This window comes from Rhinoraja longicauda, chromosome 33 (genome assembly GCF_053455715.1).
Source record: "Rhinoraja longicauda isolate Sanriku21f chromosome 33, sRhiLon1.1, whole genome shotgun sequence".
Taxonomy (NCBI): Eukaryota; Metazoa; Chordata; class Chondrichthyes; order Rajiformes; family Arhynchobatidae; genus Rhinoraja; species Rhinoraja longicauda.
Window position 1 is genome coordinate 7,487,661 of NC_135985.1, and position 23,465 is coordinate 7,511,125.

At 42.8% G+C, this 23,465-nt stretch overlaps 1 protein-coding gene across 2 annotated transcripts in view; it reads left to right on the forward strand.

Annotated features, from left to right (window-relative positions):
* The first annotated feature begins 1,221 nt into the window (after window positions 1-1,221).
* Window positions 1,222-23,465, forward strand: part of tmod2 (tropomodulin 2) — a 53,327-nt gene continuing 31,083 nt past the window's right edge. For both annotated transcript variants that reach the window (XM_078427215.1, XM_078427216.1), the window contains exon 1: window positions 1,222-1,305. The gene's annotated coding sequence lies outside the window, so the exon portion shown is untranslated. The remainder of the gene's footprint in view (window positions 1,306-23,465) is intronic.

Consider the following 23,465-nt stretch of genomic DNA (forward strand, 5'->3'; position numbering starts at 1 on the left):
CACTGGAAGGCACATAAGGCGATTCAGGACGTCAGGGTAAACATTTCTACAAAGAAATACTGTACCTCGAGCCATGTAACATGGTTCACAGAGGAAAGAAGGCAGGAAGGAATATATGTCAAACACCAAGGACTTAATGTAGCAGAAAGCCTGGAAGATGTACGTGCAAACAAAAGGGAAATAGGGAAAGTAAAGAGATTATGAAAAAAAATAATAAGTAATGACAACAAATTTGGAAATACTTAGGGCGTCAGACTGCATCAGTAGGAAGAGAAACTGAGTTAATATTTTACGTGAAAGACCATTTCTTTGAACTGCGAAAAATAACTGACAATGAAAGCAAAGAAAACCAGATTTAAAAAAAATCTACAAAAAGCACAAAATGCTGGAGTAACTCAGCGGGTCAGGCAGCATCTTTGAGAAGTATGTAAGAAGGAACCGCAGATGCTGCTTTAAACTGAAGATGGATTCAAAAAGCGATGTGTGCTTATTTATGCTATTAAAAAACTCCAGCTTTTTGTGAGCATCTCTGAGAACATCGATAGGTGACATTTCGGGTTTGGAGCCTTCTTTGGACACTATTTTTTCTTCAGGGTTTTGGAGAATGGGATTAATTACAAAACTATGGCTGGGTGCCAGCAGACACAACTAGTTACAGCAACTTAGACACAACATGCTGGAGTAATTCAGCAGGACGGGCAGTATTTCTGGAGAGAAGGAATGTGCTGTTATGTTTGTGTGCCATTGTATGTTCGTTCTCAGTACCTGAACTGATGTACAGCACTTTGGTCAACGTGGGTTGTTTTTAAATGTGCTATACAAATAAAATTGACTTGACTTGACTTCTTCGGACTGGAAGTCACGGGAAAAGCATCTGTGGGGAGAAGGATTTTGTGTCTTTCTTCTGTGAAAACCAGCATCTGCAGTTGTTTGCTGCACAATAACTTATCCCAGCAATGTTGACGGAACTGGAGACCTCGCCCCTACCCCACCGCCTCTCCTGAGTTGCAGGAGCCGCCACCGCCCACAGAGGTCGCTCAAGAGCCCCACCTCTTTGCGCAACGAGCGGCCGCACCGCACCTGCGCGCTCTCCAGCCCCGCCCCCTTCTACCCCTCTCATCCCGCGCTCCGATTGGCGGCCGGGGGAAGGGGGGCGGGCGCTGCGGCGATTGGCGCAGGCGGATGTCGCTCAGATGACGTGCGGGCGAGGCCACGCCCCCAGGGGTAGGGCGGGGCGGGAGAGCGAGGCTGCGGCAGTACCGCGGGGGCGAGGCGGGAGGCGGACGGACGGAGGGAGCCGCGCCGGTGAGTCAGTCAGTCAGGCAGGGGCGGCCCCGCCCGGGGATCCAGCTCTGAGGTGGGCCCAGGCGAGAGGGAAGGGGTGTCCGGTTGTGCCGCCCTTCAGCTCGGCCGCCGCTGGGTGATGGCGGCGCCGGTGGGCGGGGAGATGAGGGTCCGGGTGCGTCCTCTCTCCCCGCCACCCACCGTCCTCTCTCCCCGCCACCCACCGTCCTCTCTCCCCGCCAACACCGACCTCTCTCCCCGCCACCCACCGACCTCTCTCCCAGCCACCGACCGACCTCTCTCCCCGCCACCCACCGACCTCTCTCCCAGCCACCGACCTACCTCTCTCCCCGCTACCACCGACCTCTCTCCCCGCCACCCACCGACCTCTCTCCCAGCCACCGACCTACCTCTCTCCCCGCCACCACCGACCTCTCTCCCCGCCACCCACCGACCTCTTTCCCCGCCACCCACCGACCTCTCTCCCCGCCACCTACCGACCTCTCTCCCCGCCACCGACCGTCCTCTCCTCCTGATGCACTCTTTCTCTATCCTGGGGTGCAGTCACCGGCGTGGCCTTCTCTTCACCCACCCATAAACATGTCCTGTTTACGCCCACCACCAGTAAAACCTTACTGGTTTTGGTCACCCTGTTTTGGGAAGGATGCCATTAAGCTGGGAAGAGGCAGTGAAGATTTAGGAACCATTCATTGTACATTTCCTTGATCATCGTCTGCTTTGATCTGTGGGTTTCACACCTTGCATGCTCTTTGTACCCTTCCACATCTCTAGTCTCCCTCTCCCCTGACTCTCAGTCTGAAGAATGGTCTTGACCCAAAACGTCACCTATTCCTTCTATCCAGAGATGCTGCCTGGACCGTTGTTTACTCTAGCATTTTGTGTCTATCTTCGGTGTAAACCAGCATCTGCAGTTCCCTCCTACACAATAAAACCTTATTGGTTTTGGTCGCCCTGCAATAGGAAGAGTGCCAAATGCTGGAAAGAGCGCAGAGAAGATTTACGATGATGGGGCCAGGACTTTATTCCTTGGAGTGTAGGAGGCTGAGGGCGGATCTTATAGAGGTGTATAACATTATGAGGGGAATAGATAAGGTGAATGCACAGAGTCCTTTACCCAGAATAAGGGAACTGAAGACCAGAGGGCATAGGTTTAAAATGAGAGGGAAAACATTTAAGTGGAACCAGAGGGGCAACTTTTTCGCACAGGGTGATGGGTATGTCAAATGTGCTGTCAGTGTAGGTTGTTGAGGCATGTACAATAACAACAGTTTTGACAGGTGCATGGATAGGAAAGATCTAGGGATATGTGCCAGGTGAGGGCAAAAGAGACTAGCTTCGATGGGGTATCTTGGTTGGCATAGGCTAGTTGGGCCAAAAGGCCTGCTTCTGCCCTGTATGGCTCTATCACTATTACTGCCAACTTAATTGTACATTCAGTCTGGCAGAGTGAGCTTGACACTTAAACACTTGTATTTGACCCTTACTGTGTGTTGTGCTTCAGCAGAACTGTCCAAATATAAATACTGCCAACGCTGACTGGTGCTGTGATGACTCCGATCTGAGGCTGGGTTTGAGACAAAAGCTAGAGGAAAGTTGGGAAAGCAACAATTGATTACAGTGCTTGTGGAGGAAAAACATACATTTGGAGGACATACAACATAGAAGAGCACAGCATAGGAACAGGCCATTTGGCCCACAATGTCTCTGCTGAACCTAATGCCAAGTTAAACTGCATCTGATCCATATCCCCCAATTCCCTCCATATGCATATGCCTGTCTAACAGCCTCTTAAACATCACTATCGGATCTGTCTTCACCACCACCCCTTGCAGCGTGTTCCAAGCACCCACCACTGGGGAGGAAAAATACCTTGGCCCTTTCATCTTAAAGCTATGCCTTCTAGTTTTTGTCATTTCCATCCAGTCTGAGTTCTGACTGTCTACCTAGTATCTACACTTCTTACAATTTTGTATGCTTCTGTCAAGCCTCCCCTCAATCTTGCATTTCGGAGAAAACAGGGCAAGTTGGTCTAACATCTTGTAGCTAATAACCCTGAATTTTGAAGTGAGAATTTGTGCTTTGGGAAAGGGGCAAATCGTGGCTGAAAACACAAATTTGGGATTCATTAGGATACTTCTGTACCTGAGGGTTTGGAAAGATTAACGGCTGGAGCAATTGGGCAAAAGCAGAATGGGATGATGTTGGTTCACCAGTATTAAGACAGATGAATTTGTGGTTTTTTAAGACTTGTCAAGGTCTGGGCAGCTGGAAAGTGCTTCTACAACTGCAGCCTAGTAGCCAATAGAGTTGGGGACATTTAACCTTTTCAATGAAGAACTGGATAAACTTGTCGTGGTGATTCGTGCTTTGAGGAAGGCATTGAGTATGGAACCTAGAGGTACAATTAAGATGGTATCAGATACACAAGGAAAAATCATTAAAACATGCGGTTGTACCATAACATCAACAATATGTACATTGACATGGGTCCTCTTCTACTAGCAGCCACAGATTAAGACCTCTTTTGAAGTTCCTCCACTGGTTAAACTTTCCATTTCATTTCAATTTTGAGTAATGTTACAGTGATCAAATGTTTTTCTGTTGAAATGTTTTTAGCTGGAAAAAGTAGCTCCATAGTGATGAGTTTATGGTTCATGGCGCAATTTGCCAGGCCTGTGAAGTTAGATGCGGATTTGCCTCTGGACTTGTGTATTTTACTGTAGTTTATGGTAAAACCAGTTTTCCATTCAATGTTTGTATTTTGAAATTGCTAACTTTGTCTAAAATGATTTGAAATGCTATAATGTAAAAAAAGATGTGCTTCATCACCGCCATGTACTTGTGTTGCATCCCCTTCCATTAAATTAATTTCTACTTCAACGTGCCTGTATGTAAACGTACGTAAGTATTTAAAAGAATTTTCAGATGCTCAGAGTTCAGTTGAACTATTTTTGTATTCCAAAGGATGTTAAATAAATGATCATTATTTAGTTTAGGTTAGAGATACAGTGTGGAAACGGGGCCCATCCGTCCACCGGATCCACGTCGACCAACAGTCAACCGTATAGTTTTACCGTTCACGCTAGGGGCAATTTACAGAAGCCAATTAACCTTAACCGGCACGTCTTTGGAATGCGGGAAGAAACCAGAGCACCCAGAGAAAACCTACCTGGTCATAGGGAGAAGGTACAAACTCTGCACAGACAGCCCCAGAGTCAGGATCAAACCCAGATGACTGGCACTGTAAGGCTGCAACTCTACCACCGTGCCGCCCTTTATTCTTGGACTCTCTAGCAAGCATCTAAAAATATTCTCCACATCATTTGTCCATAGAATCTTTATGAATTCTTTCAATTTTTATCTGGACAGTTATTGTGCAATTTAAAAGATTGCATACATCAGAAAATGTGCATGTCCTTGAGCCAGAGTGGGCTTTACATTGAAAGGAGTTTAAGCACTTGTATTTATTTTTTTCCCCACTGGTTCATTTAAAAAAAATCATCAGTTTGGTAATGACAGGAAGGATATGCTGCCTTATCCGTGGTTAATGGTGTTTTTCAGACTCTTGTATACTTGCTGCACAGAGATCTATTGCTGCCGTGTCATTCTGAACATCTGCTTGATGATGCATCTAGAAGCACACCAGTATTCAAGGGTGAACATGGGTGGATTCAGTCCGGCCTGGGAAAACCAAAGCAGAGACTTCAGTCACCTGCTTGGTACTGTCAGATGGTGGACTGCGGTCTCCGAGTACTCTGATAGTGGGGCCTGGCTTGTAATGTTTGGGCAAACGGAGCAGCTTCATTGAGCAAGAACAGAAGTCTTTCATTCAGCTGGACAGCCGTGTCACTGGTGCTCTGTGGTTTTTGTAGATACCGTCTGCCAGATACACTAGTACCTTGCTAAGGCCTTCCCCACAGGGTGACACAGCTGCCTTGTGCTGTTGGTAGTCTGGATTCAATTTGATGCATTGAGTGTGTGGAGTTTGCCTGTTCTCCCTGTGACTGGGTTTCTTCTGGGTTTGCTTCCTTGTCCCAAGGGTGTGCAGGCTGGCACACAAATTGCCACGAAGTTGGTGGAGTATAGACTAGTATAAGAATTGATGGAATGTACGGGGTGTCGGGTATTATGGGGAGAAGGCAGGAAAATGGGGTTGAGGGGGAAAGATAAATCTGCCATGATTGAGCAGCGGAATAGACTCAATGAGCCGAATGGCCTAATTCTGCTCCTAAAACTTATGAACATAGTTTACAGTGGAAAAAATAGACAGGAATGGGATTGGTTGTGTGCTGACATAAACGGAATGGCTTCCTTCTATGTTGTAAAGTGATAAGGGATTCACATTTCCCAACCCTGGCATCTCTCATCTGTAGGTCTGAGTAGGGGCATCAGAAAATAGACCAATGCCTGCTCATTTTTTAAGTGCGATTTATAACTGAAATCCTGCACTCCAAAAATCAATGACATCTCTGGACAAGCTGTTCCAACATGATCGCAAGACAGATCTGTCCAACAATATGGACAATTGCATGGGAATGCCCTGATCACAGAAAGCAGGACAATTCTATATGGTGGAGTTAGACATAAAGTACAGGAGTAACTCAGCAGGTCAGGCCGCATCTCTAGAGAAAAAGGATGGGCAATGTTTCAGGTTGGGACCCTTCTTCGGACTGGAGTTATTCTTTTGATAAAATCCTTGTGTCCTTCACCCAGTTTTGTCAGCATCACAAGTGCAAGATATCTTTGTAAGACTGTCATTGTGGGTGCTGGCACATGTGGTTGTTATCCAAGCGATAGATCCCAAGGATGTGTGCATCTACTCGTGCCAACTTGGTGCTGATGAATACTGCATTGACCACTGCTTAATCTGTTATTTATATCAACCCAGGACAGCAGCTAAAAGCATTGCTGGATGAAATCAGTAATGAATGTTTCAAGGATCCTGCAAAGGAACCTCTTCTCAGTTGTCTTGGCAGACAATCTGACAACTCCCATGTGCTTGGACTACTCTAAAATCCACAATGATTAGCACCTGGGAAAAGATCTTGTCTTTGCCAGAAAACACATATTGGTTTGATAAGAATGACCAGGAGATCTGGGAACTAATAAACCTCATACACAAGACATCCTTGAAAACTCGGGGCCTCGAGGGGAGAAAAATAGCTTTGCAGGAACCTGAAGGCATATGTCCAAGATTACAAACTTATGACCTTATGTCGGTGGAAAGAGAGCAGGAGATCCAAGAACTAGGGGTGGCGCAGTGACACAGCGGTAGAGTTGCTGCCTTACAGCGCCAGAAACCCAGGTTTGATCCTGACTACAGGTGCTGTCTGTACAGACTTTGTTTGTTCTCCCTGTGACCGTGTGGGTTTTCTCTGGGTGCTCCGGATTCCTCCCACACTCCAAAGATGTACAGGTTTGCAAGCTCGTTGGCATGGTAAAATTGTCCCTAGTGTGTGTAGAATAATGTTATTGTGCGGGGATTGCTGGTTGGCATGGATTCGGTGGGCCAAAGGGCCTGTTTCCACGCTGTATCTCTAAACTAAACGAAACTAGCTTATAATTACACCACGACCACATAAGGCCTAAATACTGAGGACATCTCCCATTGAGACCCAAGAAAGGAAAGCCTTTTAGGTGCAGAAAGGCACTCGGCATTCCCTGAATAGTATTTCAAAGAATCTCCCCACCTGAGAGTTTGATGTGAATGCCCTTGAACCCCTCACTCTACACATCGTCTACATGGAGGAAGTCAGTGGGCCAGGCAGCATCTGAGGAGGAATGGACAGGTGACATTTTGGTTCAGTACTCCCCTTCTGACTGTTGGAGTGGGGGGAGCAAGGGAGGCAGAAGAAAGCTGGAAATGTGAGGTGAGGGTGGGGCAAGCAAGATCTGTCAGATGGCATCCCAGTTCAGCATTACCCAGTCGAATGTAGGTAGGTGTGCGTGGGATGGCCTTGCGTTGAAAAAGCCATTTCATAGCACATCGTCTTGAAAGCCACTTCATCTCGAGGATCTAGTATGTGAATTTGTTGTGTGGATGAATCATCTGTAAGCTTGGCAAAAAAACTGGTAATGTTATTTATTGCTTAAGACAGTGCAAATGTAATCCCGTTGGTAAATGCAGTTTGCATATCTTTTTATTTTAAATAGTCACAAAAATAGAAATGGTTAATCATGTGGTATTAATTTTAAAGCAAAATAATCAGAACATTTCTAGAGATTGTTAAAAATACTTGAGGAGTTTGAAATACAGTTCACCCTGCATTAGAGAAAATGCATTGATAGAAACCATCCCCATTGTGATTCTTCCATAACACAAACTCATGATGAACATTGACAACATTTGTCATTTCTTTTGCAAAGTATCTTAATAATTTTTTTCTCGCACAACTTCCCAGAGCAAATTTTCATTTCATATCTCAATTTTTTTTGTAGTGATTCATGAACTCCATGAGGGGAAATTTCCGTAAAATGGGGGTACATTATACGGTTATTAGCTTAACCATTGCTCTGCACATTAAGGCTAATAGTTTGATCATTGGTGTTTATCTGTTTTCGAATGTAAAAGCTAAAGAATAATGGCACTGTATTCCTCAATCTTTTTAAATTTATGAAGATAATTTTTGCAGTTTCCTGAATGTAGAGAATGATAAGACTTTCATTTGAAGTCATTTGTGTTGACAAACTTGTTTTGGGAGTAACCTTTCTGGAAGGGAAATTGTTTCGGTTCTTATCACAATTAAACTGGGGAATTTTCAGCAGTGCCTAGAGGCAAAAATTATGTTGATTCTTGAGATTTAATTTTCTTTCAGGAATATAGACCAATATTTTCCTTGTACATTTTGTGCTGGTAACACATCAGGTCAAGGCTGGATAAAAAAGAACTGTAGAGATACAAAGAACTGCAGATGTTGGAATCTTGAGCAAAATACATTGCTGAAGGAACTTACCCAGTCAGGCAGCAAGTGTGGAGGGAACGGACTGGTGACTTTTGGGTTGGGACCCTTCAGTCCACCTGAAACGTTGCTTGTCCATTCTCCTGTCAAATACTGCCAGACTCACTGAGTTCCTACAGTAATTTACGCTTTGCTGATGGATAAATCAGCTGTTCATTTTGTTTAACTGTACTTGATTCTGATACGACGTTACATCTGTTCTAAAGTTGGCCATCTCCCACTTACACATTTCTGGCAACTTTTAGTATGTTTCTGTAGCAGCATCTGTAGCCAGTTGGCAGCATCGTAGACTGGAAGGGTGTTTGTGTGTAAGCTTCTTTGCAATGATTACATTTCATAATAGCACTTTAAAGCTTGTGTATTTCCATATTATTAGCTCTTTTAACTGACACCCAATTGTATGCATTTGGGAATCATTCTTAATTAGCAAACATGGCCAGAACACAGCAGTTCTGGGAGGCTGCAATATTAAAGGAAAGATACATTTATGTGACATATTTTATAAAGGCCTAGAAAATATCGCATGACGTATGGAGTCCTTTTAAAGAGTCTGAAGAAGGGTCTTGACCCGAAACATCACCCATTCCTTCTCTCCGGAGATGCTGCCTGTCCTGCTGAGTTACTCCAGCATTTTGAGTCTACCTTTGGTTTAAACCAGCATCTGCAGTTCCTTTCTACACCTTTTAAAGAGTGGTTGCTGTGGTAATGTTTGTGTACTGCAATATCTCATAAGTAGCAAATGTATTACAAGGATATTTTCCAATTTAAGGTATAAATACCCACCGAGGTAGAGAGCGAACTTTAGTCTCTAAGATAATTCCAAGAGTTTTAGTTTTAAACTTGCACCTGAGTGAATAGATGAGGTCTAAGTTTTACTATCTCCTCTGACAACAGTAAGCAGTTTGTATGCTATACGGAGTCTGTACGTTCTCCCTGTGACCTATGTGGATTTTCTCCGGGAGCTCCGGTTTCCTCCCACAGTCCAAAGTCGTACAAGTTTGAGGGCTAATTGTATTGGTATAAATTGTAAATTGTCCCCAGTGTGTGTAGGATGGTATTAGCGCGTGGGGATCGCTGGTCTGCGTGGAATCGGTGGGCCGAAGGGCCTGTATATCTTTTCGTGCTGTATATATCTAAACTGAAATAGTACCTCCATTTACAATGGTGCATTTCAGTATCCGTCGATAGGCGTTCAAGGCTCTTGAGTGGGGTTTGAATTCTCCCTTTGACTCAGTCACAAGAGCAAGTTGTGGGCTGTGGCTGCCACAATGGACTCATTGCATTGGGCCAAAGTAAAATATTTGATCAATTTGTTGAAGTGGCTTTGATGGAAAAAGAACTCCCATTTCTTGTTTGTGTGGTTAACAGTGATTCTTTAGAAAGAATGCATATTTGACGACTTCATTGTTTCTTTCCCCCTCCACTCAAATAGTTTATTGTCATTCACTTTCCAGACTTGCACATCAAAATATCTGTTTGCATAGGAATTTAAACTGATTGTTCTGTATCACTTTTCCACAATGCTTTCATTATGCTTTGATTCCCATAATATGCTTTAAAGTCTGGGAGTCTTTTGTTTTGAAAATGTGGGCTGAAGTATAACTAGTATCAACCATTATAAGTATAATTTGCATAAATAGTTATTTTTTTGTGACTGTGTCCTGATCAAATAGAGGGTTATGCCTTGGTAATAATATTGAACACGACAGAAAACAAATAACAAATAGAGGTCAGTTTGGATATAAAATTAAAATCTGACTTGGTCACAACCAAAGCACTTAGTATCTTTTTCTTTGCTCTGTCTATTGTACTTGAGTTTGCCTTGCTTGTATTTATATGCAGTATTATCTGATTTGATTGGATAGCGTTCAAAACAAAGCTTTTCACTATTTTGGTACATGTGACAATAAACTTGAAACAGAGCCTGAGTACTTCATGTTTTTAACCATATCCTTCATGACCTATGGCAGAAGTGACTTCATTTTTTGCATGTGCTTTGCTAATAATTAGTAACTGTGAACAGGCAGTGATATTTAAGCAAATCACGCTGACTGGGTTAGGTGTCTCAGACGAGTCGGGCCCTATCATCCAAACAAAAACCCAGACTTTATAAAACATACACACACAGTTGGGCCCTGTCAGTAATGGGTCAAGTAGCCAGGCTGTAATTACAAAGAATTAGGAAGCTAAGCAAAACAAAAACAAAGTACTGGAGGAACTCGGCCAGTCAGGCAACATCTGTGGAGGGAAATGGACATGACATTTCGGGTCGGGGCCCCTTCAGACTTGCGAAGAAACCTCATCTGTCCATTCCCTCCACAGATGCTGCATCACCGACTTCTTCCAGTACTTTATTTCTTACTCAAAATTTCAGCATCAGCAGTTTTTTGTGCCTCTATTTGGAAATTATGGTTGTTTCAGTTGCTGTGTTTAAAAGGCCATATTCCATTTTTCTCCTTAATTTTTTGTTTAAAATCCCCTGCGTTTCTGATATTCCAAACGATCAGTTACTGATAGTCATAACAATAAGTTACTGATAACATTCTCCAAACACTTTATGATGAGTGGCTTGATAGATATGAACAAAGTATCAGCACAAGAATGTGGTTGGAAGTGTTGGCCTGCAGTAACTAAGTATCAGCTCTCTGTTCTGGTACTGCCTGTGTCTGACATATCTTGGACTTGCAACTTCTATTACTGAATCTGCTTAAACAACTGAACAATTTGGAAGTAGGAAATACCATTCCTAACAATTCGCAGCAGTTTTAGCCTTCAAGGGAATTTGTAATTTAATCTGCACTATTAAGATAAAAAAAATCACATGGTAATTATTAGTGATTTATCTTTAAAATTTGGCATTCGACCATGTGCAACATTTAGTGGTGGGAGTGGCTGCAGCTGTGTATAGCGTACAAACTGCTTACTGTTGTCAGAGGAGATAGTAACACTGCTTAATACTTAAAAGAAAACCTGAAATCTCTGCAAAGTTATTAATTTAAAATGCTTGTTTTTGGAGACTTTTAGAATCTATATTCCTAAAATCAGCAATGTGTACATTTGCTGATTTTTAGTGGAATTAATGCACGGGGCTGAGATCTACAGGACTAAGTTTGCAATGCAGTAAACCCCCCTTGTAATGGACCGTGGGGGGGGGGGGGGGGGGGAGAAATTGTGTCCATTACTGCCAATTGTCCATTAAACAAGCTGTAGATGCTGATTTAATACACAAAGTGCTGGAGTAACTCAGTGGGTCAGGCAGCATCTCTGGAGAGAATATGGAAATCGGGACCCTTCTTCAGACTGACTCAGTCTGCTGAGTTACTCCAGCACTTTGTGTTGTTCCACCTTAAAACCATGTGCTGATGCCACTGGTCCACCAGCGAGCCCTTCACCAGTTGATGCGGCTGTTATTGCAGCTTACGTTGTAGCCCCTGGCTGTCATCGCTTTCATCAGGCCTCTGCCACCGACACGTCATGTTTGGTCACCGCGGGGCTCTCACTAGCGACCACCTCTTCCTTAGCTTTGTCCTCTCCTTGCTCCACCGCTGCCTTCTTCCTCGCTTTATCCATTCCGCTGCCTTCTCCTCATTCCCTGCAGTTGCTGACATCTTCCAAGGTGGAGTATGTTGGCGACTCCGGGGGGGCGGGGGGCGGAGCAGGGAGTGGACAAAGCCAGCAGGAAGAAGCGGCAGCTGGTGAGAGGGGAGAGAGCCCCCGTTATACCATAGTTCAGAAGAGTGGGAGATTCTACTTTGCACTGATCCAAAGTGAGCACTGTTATTTGGGTGCTCATTACTGCAAATGATCATTTTTAAGCTTCTTCTCTGACATTAAACATTATTTTAATGCTGGATCTGCTGGTGCTGTCAGTTAATTATATTTAACCAGAATTCAGTTGGAGATATAGTGTTCCATTCCAAGTTGGTCAGAAACTAACGGCAGTCTGACTGCCATTTGTTCTCAATGGCCCTTGTCTCAAATCAATAGTCAATAGACGCAGGAGTAGGCCATTCGGCCCTTTGAGCCAGCACCGCCATTCAATGTGATCATGGCTGATCATTCTCAATCAGTACCCCGTTCCTGCCTTCTCCCCATACCCCCCTGACTCCGCTATCAAGGTTAAGATCATAATTTAACACTGCTTAATACTTAAAAAATCAGACTTTTTAATATTGAATCATTTTGAGCATTACTGTAGATTAATGTAAAGTGTTTGGTCAGATTTCATAATTGTATTTTCTTTAATATAAGCCTTTTGCTTTATTAATTCCGTGCCAACTCTCAGAACAGTACCATAAATTTCATTCGCCAGTTTCCAATGTAACCATTTTTTCTACTATTACTCTGATTCTCATTATCTGCACATAATTTACAACAGCCAATTAACCTACCCGTCAGCACATCGTTATGATGAGAGGGGAAAAGAGCAACTGGAAAGGGAGCTTTCAATTTACACAGAGGAGCTGCCAGGATCAAACTTTTGAAGACACAAAGTGCTGGAATAACCCAACCGATCAGGCATTATCTCTGGAGAATATGGTTAGGCAATGTTTGTCCAGGTTCTCCAAAGATGCTGCCTGACCTGCTATTACTCTAGCATCCTTGTGTCGACATGGTCAAACATGTTGTTGGGACTGTGGAAGACATAAAATGCTGGAGTAACTCAGCGGGTCAGGCAGCATCTCTGGAGAGAAGGAATGGGTGACGTTTCGGGTCGAGAGCCTTCTTGAGACTGACTCCCCAGTCAGTCTCATTGAAATCAAACTCTTTCTCTAGTAACTAACTGAAATGAAATTGAGGCAATAGAATATAGTCAGTATGTTGAGTCAGCAAACAAATTCTGCTGGCTACATAACATAAGTTTATCCAATTCCCCTTCAAATAGAAATTGTTTTCCAGATGTGATTCCAGTAATTTTAATGCACAAAGGCGCAGCGGTAGAGTTGCTGCCTTACAGTGCCAGAGACCCAGGTCCCAGGTTCGATCCTGATTACAGGTGCTGTGCGAGTTTGTACGTTCTCCCCATGACCTGCATGGGTTTTCTCCGAGATCTTCGGTTTCCTCCCACACTCCAAAGACGCACAGGTTTGTAAGTTAATTGGCTGGGTATAAATGTAAGTTGTCCCTAGTGTGTGTAGATAGTGTTGATGTGCGGGATTGCTGGTCAGTGCAAAGGGCCTGTTTCCATGCTTTATCTCTAAACTAAAATAAACTAAATTTGAAGTTTTTGCAGTATCATCCCTCCATCTCACCTGTCCAGTAAAGCAGTAATAATCCCTACAGGCATTTTGGAAAGTACTATAATTTGCATTCATTAAGCTAGCCTATCCTTTACTTCAAAGATGAAAGCTGTGTGGTTTGATCTATTTGAGATGCATGCTTTACCAACTGGTGTAACATGCACAAAAGGTTTTTCCATTAAAGGCCACAACATGAGTCATCGGTGGAACACAGAGAGGCACTGATCAGCAAACTACCTCACCACTTTTGTGTGCATTCTAAATTGGATATGGTGAAGTTGTGCCACATATTACACATTAAACTGGTTTATCCGGTTTATTTACCAAGAAAGCTTCAAGAATTTAGAAGCAAGGACCTCACATGGACACACATGTGACCTGTCATATTTGGCCTCTGACACTAAACAATCATGGTCAGCATCACATATAAAAATTTCACTTGATAAACTTTGACATATATAAGTCATATATACAGTACAAAACAATATACCTGTAATGTTTTCAGAATTAGAGGAGATGTATTCCATAAATGTTCATATTTTTGGTCGGACACGTGACTAAGAATGGCCCAATGAGTGTGGGAGAGGGTGATCTTACAGATGTGTATAAGATCATGAGGGGAATTGATAGGGTGAATGCAGTCTTTTTCCCCAGGGTAGGGGAATTAAAACTGAGAGGGGACAGGGTTACGGTGAGATGGGAAAGATTTATAAGTAATCCGAGGGGCAACATTTTCACAAAGGGCGGTAGGTATCTAGAAAGCTGCCAGAGAAAATGGTTGAGGCAGGTACAATAACATGCAAAACATTGGAAAGGTTTGGAGGGATTTATAGCAAACGCAGCTAAATGGATCTAGTCTTGTCTCCATCGTGTATATATCTCTGATTCGACAGGCCAGTAATTGACTAATATAAAATCAAGGTAGACTATAAAACCTGGGGCAAACTGATTTTGAATAATGAGAACAAACAAGAGTCATATTAAAAATTGCAATTTAAAAGTGGCATAATCTGTGTCTCTGCCTGAACTTGTCCTTTAGTTCAGCAACAATTGTGTGCATTTCAGGATGTGCCACACTATAGATGTTTTGGGCGGCATGGTGACGCAGCGGTAGAGTTACTGCCTTACAGCGCCAGAGACCCAGGTTCGATCCTGATTATGGGTGCTTGTCTGTTAGGAGTTGGTATGCGCAGCAGTAGAGTTGCTGCTTTACAGCGAATGCAGCGCCGGAGACTCAGGTTCGATCCTGACTACGGGTGCTGCACTGTAAGGAGTTTGTACGTTCTCCCCGTGACCTGCGTGGGTTTCCTCCGAGATCTTCGGTTTCCTCCCACACTCCAAAGACGTACAGGTATGTAGGTTAATTGGCTGGGTAAATGTAAAAATTGTCCATAGTGGGTGTAGGATAGTGTTAATGTACGGGGATCGCTGGGCGGCACGGACTTGGTGGGCCGAAAAAAGGCCTGTTTCCGGCTGTATGTATATGATATGATGTTCCAAAGATACTAGAGGAGCAAGATAGACCTCTCGACCCTAAAAACCGTAGTACGTCATGGCACCATTTTAGTATGTAGAAACTTGCAGAAACATTTTTTTTTTAAATAACAAAAATCTGTGAATTGATAGATGAGATATATTCTGCATTTTAATGGTATCATCACACATACTGTTCCCCCAAAACACTGATTACACTGAGAGGCATAGTGAACGGCGGGTTTTTGCCTACTAAAATGGTTGCCGTTACGCTCCTTTGCGTCCTACACTTCAGTATAGGCGATTTGAACGGAGTGGTCCATCTTGTTCCTCTAGTGTCTTTGGTACGTTCTCCTCATGACCGCGTGGGTTTTCTCCGAGATCTTCGGTTTCGTCCCACACTCCAAAGACATACAGGTTTGTAGGATAATTGGCTTGGTATCAATGTAAATTGTTCCTAATCTGTGTAGGATAATGTTCATGTGCGAGGATCGCTGGTCGGCGCGGGCTCGGTGGGCCGAAGGGCCTGTTTCTGTGCTGTATCTCCAAAATAAACGAAACGAATGAAATTGCATTATATCATTAAAAATGCGAAGTGGAAATTTTGCTGAAGAATTGAGTCCGTTTAAAAAGTTACCATATATTTCCCGCATGTGTTTAACAGTTTAGAGGCTTACGCATTTATGCTTGCTGAATTATCCAGGTCTCTCTTTCAATCATGTTGGATAATCACTCTTGCTTTGAGTGGTATAGTGGTCTTTAGAAGGAATTTGAATGTGGTCATTAAAAACTGCAAACTCTGCTGAATTTAGTTTGAACAATGTAGAAAACTTCAGATCATGGTGGAATTATGATCCTAAGCACTTTACACCAGAGAGTAAACATATCAGTTCATTGAAATGTTATAGCACAGGATGCCATTTCACGCATTTTATGCTAGTCAAGCAAAACGAATTGAGGCAAATCCCACTTAACAGCTCTTGGTCTGCAGCTTTCCAGTCACAGTTCTTCAAGTTCATCAATAGTATGATTGTGTAGGGTGGAACTGCAGATACTGGTTTAAACCGAAGACAGATACAAAAAGCTGGAGTAACGATAATCAAGGAAAAGCAACGATAATCAAAGAAAGATGATAACGAGATATACAGACGATGAAACTCACTGTATATCTCATTATCATCTATCCCACAGCAAACAATGGACCATTGTGGACTTCAACTTTCCTTCATTATCGTTGCTTTTTGCATGTCTTCCATTCATTTGCTAGTAGTGCTAGCGCCATTCTTGTTCACCCTGTACACTGCGGACTTCAAGCACAGCTCCGCAGACTCCTATCTACTGAAGTTCTCTGACGACTCTGCCATCGTCGGCCTCATCACGAGCGACGAGGACAGGTCGTACAGAGAACTGATCAAGGAGTTTGTGGACTGGTGCCAGCGGAACTGCCTCCGGATCAACGTGGGGAAAACCAGGGAGATGGTGGTAGATTTCCACAGGCGCAGCCAGGTCCCCCCGACACCGGTGAACATCCAGGGAATGGACATCGAGAGAGTGGATTCTTATAAGTACTTGGGTGTCTACCTCAACAATAAACTAGACTGGACTGAAAACACCGATGCGCTATACAGAAAGGGCCAGAGCAGACTTTATCTGCTAAGGAGACTCGGGTCCTTTGGAGTGCAGGGGGCACTCCTAAGGACCGTCTACAACGCGGTGGTTGCATCGGCCATTTTCTATGGAGTGGTCTGCTGGAGCAGCAGCATCTCAGCGACGGAAGGGAAAAGACTCGACAAGCTGGTCAGGAAGGCCAGCTCTGTCCTGGGTTGCCCCCTCGACTCAGTGCAGGTGGTGGGAGAGAGGAGGATGATGGCAAAACTAACCGCTGCTGGACAACGACTCCCACCCCATGCAGGACACAGTCACTGCACTGAGTAGCTCCTTCAATGACAGGCTCCTTCACCCAAGTGCGTGAAGGAGAGATATAGGAGGTCCTTCCTTCCTGCTGCTGTGAGACTGCACAACCAGCCCTGCTCCCAGCAGACGTGTCAACAATAACAGCTAAGAACACACAGAAAACTGATGACAATTTATGTATCTTTTATTTATAATGAATGATCTCTTGCTATCCACTTTGCTGCTGTAACACTAAATTTCCCCGGTGTGGGATGAATAAAGGAATATATTATATTATATATTATTCATTTGTCTTAAATCTGTCATTTCCCTTCCACCTGACTTTCAGTATTATGAAGGGTCTCAACCCAAAACGTCACCAATTCCTTTTCTCCAGAGATGTTGCCTGACCTGCTCAATACTATGATTGTAGCCTGTCTGCACGAGGATCAGAGTTCCAAACTCTTCCACCCTTTGGAGAAACAAAAAAAAACAATGACACTACAATGCTGAGAACTTTATTCTGCGCTCTCTTTTCCTTATGCTCTGCCTATTGTACTTGAGTTTGGCTCGATTGTATGTGTGTTTAGTATGATCCGATTTGATTGGAGAACATGTAAAATAAAAACTTTCACTACCTCGGTACACATGGCAATAATAAACCTAAATCTAAACTTCAATAGTTGCCTCAAATGTGTGGGTCTTGGTTATGAGAAATGCTCATTAAACACATCGCCATAATGATTACACATTGTACATTAAATATATTTCTTGAACGTGTGCAGTTATGATTGTTCAAATCTGAGTAGTAAAAGCAGTGACATATCAGTAAATAAAGAACCTTTTTCTCAACATGGCACCTGGTATGTATTCACTCCTCAGAATTCCTTTGTAATTGGACTGGAATGTCAGACAATTTGGTCACTTGAAAACAAATGTTGGAAAGCCAGTGATTTCATCAGTTAATTATTTAAGCAAAAGTGTTGTTTGAAAATAACACTTATGTTAAGTGAAAGACCGTTCTTTAAGCCAAACATTCTTTTCTGAAAACGTTATGTTGGGTGGGACTTCAGAAAATGGTTTGAGTTGAGAACAGATTTCCACTTGGGAATCTGATGCATGCAATCACTGTTTCATTTCTGTGCTTTCTGTAGCTGTAACATCTGTTCAGCTAAGCCATCCCAGTGCAGGAATCCGAGTTATCTGCTATTGCACATTTGTTGAAAAGTTACTGCATGGTAGGAACCCATTCTGCCCATCAACTTTCTGCTGGCTGTATCTGTGAGCAATCCTGTTCATCCAATTGTTTAGTTTTGTTAATTGTTATGTGTACAGTGAAAAGCTTTTTGTGTGCTGTCCGGTCAAAGAAAATATTGTGCATGATTACGATCAAGCTATCCAGAGTGCATAGATAAAGGTTAAAGGGGACAACATTTACTGTAAGATGACATTGATTGAAGATATCATATCATATCATATATATACAGCGCGAAAACAGGCCTTTTCGGCCCACCAAGTCTGCGCCGCCCAGCGATCCCCGCACATTAACACTATCCTACACCCACTAGGGACAATTTTTTACATTTACCCAGTCAATTAACCTACATACCTGTACGTCTTTGGAGTGTGGGAGGAAACCGAAGATCTCGGAGAAAACCCACGCAGGTCACGGGGAGGACGTACAAACTCCTTACAGTGCAGCACCCGTAGTCAGGATCGAACCTGAGTCTCCGGCACTGCATTCGCTGTAAAGCAGCAACTCTACCGCTACCGATAGTTCAAAGGTCTGCAATGGGGTAGATGGGAGGTCAGGTCAGCACTCTAGTTGGTGAGAGGACCGTTCAGTTGCCTGATAACAGCTGGGAAGAAACGTTCCCTGAATCTGAAGGTGTGCATTTTCAAACTTCTGTACCTCTTGCATGATGGGAACGGGGAGAAGAGGTCTTCCCTCATGTGCCCACAAGTTGTTTTTTCCTTCTTTTCAATTACCTTTCCCATTCGTTTTGATCATCGCCATTGAATCCACTATTTTCCTTTCAATGTATTCTGACCCTAACTACTCACTTTATTCAAAACCAAAAACAGAAGGTAAAACACTTTTGTTTACCACTTTCATCCTGCCTTGTTCTATGATTTCATGTTTAGTTTAGAGATACAGCGTGGAAACAGGCCCTTCGGCCCACCGAGTCCACACTAACCAGTGATCCCCACACATCAACACTATCCTACACACACTAGGGACAATTTCACATTTATACCAAGCCAATTAACCTACAAACCTGTACGACCAAAGATTTAGAAGAAAACCCACGCGGGTCATGGGGAAAATGTACAAACTCCTAACAGACAAGCATCCATAGTCAGGATCAAACCCGGGTCTCTGGCACTGTCAAGCAGCAGCTCTACTGCCACACCACCGTACTGCCAGCGACTACTTCTCTGCATTAAATTTCTAGATCATTTCACCAGTGAGAACTCTTTCCCCCTATCTGTCTTGACTCTTCATGATTTTAAACATCTCTGGAATCTACTCTCAGCCTCTTGTTCCAAGGAGAACAATTCCAGTTTCTTAGATCCTCATAGAATCAAAGTTCTTTGTCTCTGGAATCACTCCTGTAAATTTCTTCTACCTGTGGTAAGGCCTTCACATCCTCGTGTGGTGTTCAGGACTGGGCACAGTACTCCAGTTGTGGCTCTCTTAAAAGTTCACCCTGATCTCTGCTATTGTATAGTGGTAAATAATTTTCTTTTAATCACTTTCTTAACTTGCCCTGCTGCATTCAATGATTTGTGTGCATAACCCCACATTGGCGTTCTTGCAGCCTTTCTAGAATTGTGCTGCATAACATTCCATGTTCTACCTCCTAATAGTCTAATATTTGGAAGGTTAGTTGGCCATGGCAGATTCTACTATGTGTGGAGGTGAGAGGTAGAATCAGGGTTGGTAGGGAGAGTTGATTGAAAATTGGAAAGAATAAAATGTGATTGGTGTAAGATCGGTATAAATTGCCGCTTAATGGTCAGCATATATCATGTGGGCCGAAGGGTCTGCTTCCTTGCTGCTGTGCCTCTGATGTTTCCATATTTCTCTGGATTAAATTTCATGTCTCATGTGCTCATTGCAGCAGATCTATATGCTCGATGCCCAGTCAAAGGAGCAAAGAGGTCCTTCTGCAGTTGTACAGGGCCCTAGTGCGCACCTGGAGTACTGTGTGCAGTTTTGGTCTCCAAATTTGAGGAAGGATATTCTTGCTATTGAGGGCGTGCAGCGTAGGTTTACTAGGTTAATTCCCGGAATGGCGGGACTGTCATATGTTGAAAGACTGGAGCGACTAGGCTTGTATACACTGGAATTTAGAAGGATGAGAGGGGATCTTATCGAAACGTATAAGATTATTAAGGGGTTGGACACATTAGAGGCAGGAAACATGTTCCCAATGTTGGGGGAGTCCAGGACCAGGGGCCACAGTGTAAGAATAAGGGGTAGGCCATTTAGAATAGAGATGAGGAAAAACTTTTTCAGTCAGAGAGTTGTGAATCTGTGGAATTCTCTGCCTCAGAGGGCAGTGGAGGCCAATTCTCTGAATACATTCAAGAGAGAGCTAGATAGAGCTCTTAAGGATAGCGGAGTCAGGGGGTATGGGGAGAAAGCAGGAACGGGGTACTGATTGAGAATGATCAGCCATGATCACATTGAATGGCGGTGCTGGCTCGAGGGGCCGAATGGCCTACTCCTGCACCTATTGTCTATTGTCAAACTGAATTGTATTGCTGAATGTAAAATATTCCAAACAGTCCTGAGTACCATATTGGATCTGAAATCTTTGTGCCAAGTTTAGAGGCCTTTATCTCAGTGTCTCAGGTGTTCAATGTTTAGAAACAGTGAAAAACATTTAAAATAATCTGGAAGCATTTAATGTAGCAATTTATTTAAAACATTAAAATCATTACCATGAATTAAAACAAAACAAACCTCTTCACCAGTCTGCCTTAATGAAGGCTTGTGACCCCATTAAAATGAATGGGGGTTGGACTAGATTTGTGAGCATTGTCTGTATTAGGGGTTAGATGCAAAATGTATTGGGCTCCTCATTATGCATGTTTAGGAACTGCCGACATATTTTGGTGGCAGTAGTAGTAGTTCATGTTCATAAATTCGTATGTTGTAGGAGCAGAATTAGGCCACTCGGCCTATCGTCTACTCCGCCATTCAATCACGGCTGATCTATCTTTCCCTCGCAACCCCACTCTCCTGTCTTTGCCCCATAACCCTTAGGTTAGATGCATTGTTGACTAAACGTTAGCACAATCCCGTCCAGTAGTTTGAGCTGTTTTATTCTTCTGCACATCTGTTTCATGCCTGCTTAGTGGTCATTGGGTTTGTTTCTGATTATTGGCATGAAACCAAACTCCAATGAAATCAACTATGTAGCCTTTTCATTCTTGTCAGCGGATACATTTATGTTTCAATTGCTAAATAGATACAGGCGACCAACGTGCTACAGTCATTTGGGTTATGAAAACTGCTCTTGCATACTTAACAAATAAACACACAGAAATTTGAGATGCAGCATAAAATCCACATTTTCTGGATTTATGTGGGGCAGGGGGAAATACATAAACACAAATGATTATTTTTTAACACGCACATGATATGGCTTCACGGTATGGCCAGTTTATCTCGAACCGCAACCCTCCTGTAATGCGTGGATCACCTTAAACTGAGGATGACTAATATTTTGAAACCCTCTTTAATACTTGCATCAAAGCTTGCAGTTGCACAATTTATTCCAAACTACGAGCCACACCAACAAGCCAGTGATTTTTAATACTTCATGCACAGAAAAGGAGAACCCGCTTCACCAAAAATATTGAAGCGCAGTATGATTGCTTTTGGATAAAATAAATTGATCCTCCCTCCCACGGACAGGCATCTTCCTTTTGACTTCCAACCTTTTCCTTCCCTCCGCTCGCTCCCTGCAAAAAAAAAACATGTGCTGAAATGTTCCTTTCAGCCTAATTCCCCACCTCCCCCAAGGAAATTTATGGTTGAAGATTGAGGTGAGAAGTGGAAGCGGGATAAGTAGATAGGATTTCAGTAAGATTGTGTTAACTTCTTAAGTAACGCAGGGTGGATTGTACATACCGTTAAACTACCCATTTAAATCTAAGCTACAATATTAGCATTTTCCATCCGCCATTTGCCCAAATGTTGTGCCAGTCAGTAATTGAGGAATATTAGCATTTACATGTTTACCCATTTCTGCACATAACTGCTTTTCAACCTTCAAGTTACATGCATATCACTACCAGCAAATTAATGTGGGTTTATGTGTGGTTAAAATGCTGCTCTGTAATCTTGTATTTAATGCTTCATCTAAAAATGAAAACTCCTTGGAACTGACTCACTCCAGTGTGCTATTTAGGCTCTGGTAATTAATGCATAGTGAATCTGCCGGATTTCAAATAGTTGAAATTTGGATGTGAGAAGCTTGTGTATATTAATTGTGCAGCAATACAAATCTGAGCATAGTTGAAGTATAGTGTTTCAGTGCTGCTATTTATATTACAATCTTGGATTGAACATTACCAAATCCATTCAGGAAGTGTGCATAGTTTACAGGAGGCACTAAATTAATGTCTTGTTGGAAACTTTGGAGTTGTATAACTAGAATATGTGAAACAATTCCTGGTTGGATCTTGGTTGTGACAGTGTTGGATTAAAAAAAAAAAAATTTGCATTGGATTCTCAACAGTAGTAAGGTGTCCTGCACTAGGTAGCTTCTGGACAGATATGTCTATTTGTTGATTGTCATGGAAGTATAAACTGCGGTAGAGAATTAAGGCAGGAATGTAGTTTTGTTGAAAGCTTCCTGTTCACTTCCTGCAGAGCACTGTAGCAATCTTGAAGCTGCATTTTCAATGTGTATTCGTTTTGTTGATGGTTATTTGGGTAAATGCTGAAGTGTTTTTGTCGGGCTATTTGATTTTGCTATCGTCATCTTAAAGTGTACGAATGTGCTTTTGGAGAGACTCTTTTTTGCAAAATAAAAGATTTGAACCATTAATTGAAAGATTGCCTAAATTTCCGATCTAATTATAGTAAACTAATTTAAGTCCAGTAAGAAGCCCGTGTTAGTCTGCTAGTGAACAAAGTCATCTTTCTGTTTTGGCTTGTTATTCAATGGTACATTTCTCCCATCCTTGCACTCTTAGATTTTCAGGCATTGAGGAGCGCGTTCTACCTTTCGAAGGGCTGATCAATCAGATTGTTTGACTTGCATGTTAATATTCCAGTTTCTCTCACATTCTGAATAAACATCAATATAGAATCACAATAGTCCATTTGACATCATACTTCTCACTCTGTTACCTCTTTTCAGAACTTTTATTCCTAAGATTTTTCTAATGTCTTTTGAAAATAATTCTTAAGTCTGCTTATTGGTAAGTCTGTGCGAATGAAAGTGGTTTAAAACAGGCTTGTGTGTCTCAACCAAACATCCCTTTACTTCCTGAAAAGCAAAGGGCACTAGCTTCTCCCCTTGCATGTAACTGTATCCTGGAATGCTGTATCCTGTTCATAAAAATCCTTCCT